At 42.6% G+C, this 1,854-nt stretch overlaps 1 protein-coding gene and 1 non-coding gene across 2 annotated transcripts in view; one reads left to right on the forward strand and one right to left on the reverse strand.

Moving 5' to 3' along the window:
• GNE (glucosamine (UDP-N-acetyl)-2-epimerase/N-acetylmannosamine kinase) overlaps window positions 1-1,854 on the forward strand; it is a 66,685-nt gene that overhangs the window by 22,198 nt on the left and 42,633 nt on the right. The window lies entirely within an intron of this gene.
• On the reverse strand, window positions 398-520 carry LOC114006959 (small nucleolar RNA SNORA40). Its single transcript, XR_003548611.1, has one exon. It is a non-coding gene; the product is annotated as a small nucleolar RNA SNORA40 (small nucleolar RNA).

Genomic DNA, 1,854 nt, shown 5'->3' on the forward strand with positions numbered 1-1,854 from the left:
TTTTTTTTTGGAGAGATTTTTGCTATAGGGCGCATGCGCTCGCCAGACAGACAGAGAGAGACATTAGAGACAGAAAGCGAGAAATCACCCCCCAGGGGGGATGGTCACGCCGCAATCCCTTCTCCTCTATTCTCCTCTCGGGATCTTGTCTCCTCTCGGGATCTTGGGCACGCACGCACACACGCCCGGCGTGAGTTTTAAGCCACCGGGTCCAGGACACGAACCACGGTCGACTATGTGGGAGTCCAGCGATATAGCCATTACGCTAACTGCTGGTTCCCTATATATCTTGATTTAAAGAAGGTATCTTTAAAAACTTTGTAAGACCCTGATGGGAACAATTCCGAGATGTGGGCTGGATTAAAGAAGAGTTATGTGGATGCTTTTTTAAAGTTATAATATTCCTTCTTACATGCACCGAATGCATACTGAACAATGAGTGCTGGGCTGCAAAGGAGGATTTATTTTTGCCTCATCTTTAAGTTTGTCCACAAGTTAAACAAAAACTGACACGAGTGCTAAGGATCATAGGCACTATTCTTTTTATTTATTTATTTTTGAGAGGTTTTTGCCTTAGGATGCGTGTGCTTGCTAGGGAGAGAAAGAGAGACAGAGACAGTGAGAGGGAAAGTGGGAAATCACCTCCCGGGGTGGGTGGCCATGCCACAACCCCTTCTCTTCTATTCTCCTCCCAGGATCTTGGGCATAGACACACATGAACCCAGTGTGATTTTCAAGCCACCAGGTCTGGACCCCGAACCACAGTTGGCCATGTGGGAGCCCAGCAATGCAACCACTACACCATCTGCTGGTCCCAGCATTACTATTTTTACAAATTGGGGAGCAGCCAGGAGGTGTGATGATTAAGGTGGCTGGATCCCACAAGGCTGACTACAGTCTGAAGCTGCATGTGCATGTGTGCCCAAAATCTTGAGAGGAGAATGGAGAAGGGATTGTGGTGTGACATTCCCCCTGCGAGGGGGGGAGGTGCTTTCTCACTTTCCCTCTCTTCATCTTTCTTTGTCTCTCTCTGTTAATACACATGCCCTATAGCAAAACCAAAAAAGAAAAAAAAAATCATTAAGATAAAGTTGTGTAGACTGTTGATTGCAAATGTGTGTAACACAATAACTTGAAAACTGAAAGTTTTTTCAGAACTTGGCAACAGAAGTTTTGACTTCTTCTCACTGGTGCAAAAACATTCCAGCAGTATATAAAAAGAAAACAATATCTAAGCTGGGTTTATACCAATTGTCCAAAGGATGCGTTAACATTAGAAAATATATATATGTAGTTCACTCCATAAACAGATTAAAAGAGAAAATTTTATAATGGCAAGGGATGCGGAAAAAACTTCCTGGTAAGATTTAACAGATTCATGGGAAAACTTTAGGAACAGATGAGAACTTAATTTACCTTGAAAAAAACACATCAGGCCAGCCTGTGACCTGGCGGTTAAGAGAGCTTGATCCCATAAGCTGATGGTGTAGCTCAAGTCTTTGAAAAACACACTTAAATGCACCTGCACACATGCCCAAAATCTCAAAAGGAGGTGAAATGGAGGTGAAGAGGTTATAGCATGACCCTTCCACATGGGGAGTATTTTCTCCCTTTCCTTCTCTGTGTGTCTGGCAAGCACACACACCCTCTGGCAAACAATATATGAATACACAAACAAGTAAAATTTACAATAAATATCAAATGTTATATATCATCCTAATGGGAAAATTCCTTTTTGTCTTACATAGTTTAATTTTTTTAGTTTGCTGAGGAGTGTGTGTGCTCACCAAGAAGGGTGAGGGAAAGCGAAAATGAAGAATTATACCTAAAGAGGGCTGTCTCTTCACAGATCCT

Source organism: Tupaia chinensis, unplaced genomic scaffold (genome assembly GCF_000334495.1).
Source record: "Tupaia chinensis unplaced genomic scaffold, TupChi_1.0 Scaffold000104_1, whole genome shotgun sequence".
Lineage (NCBI taxonomy): Eukaryota > Metazoa > Chordata > Mammalia > Scandentia > Tupaiidae > Tupaia > Tupaia belangeri.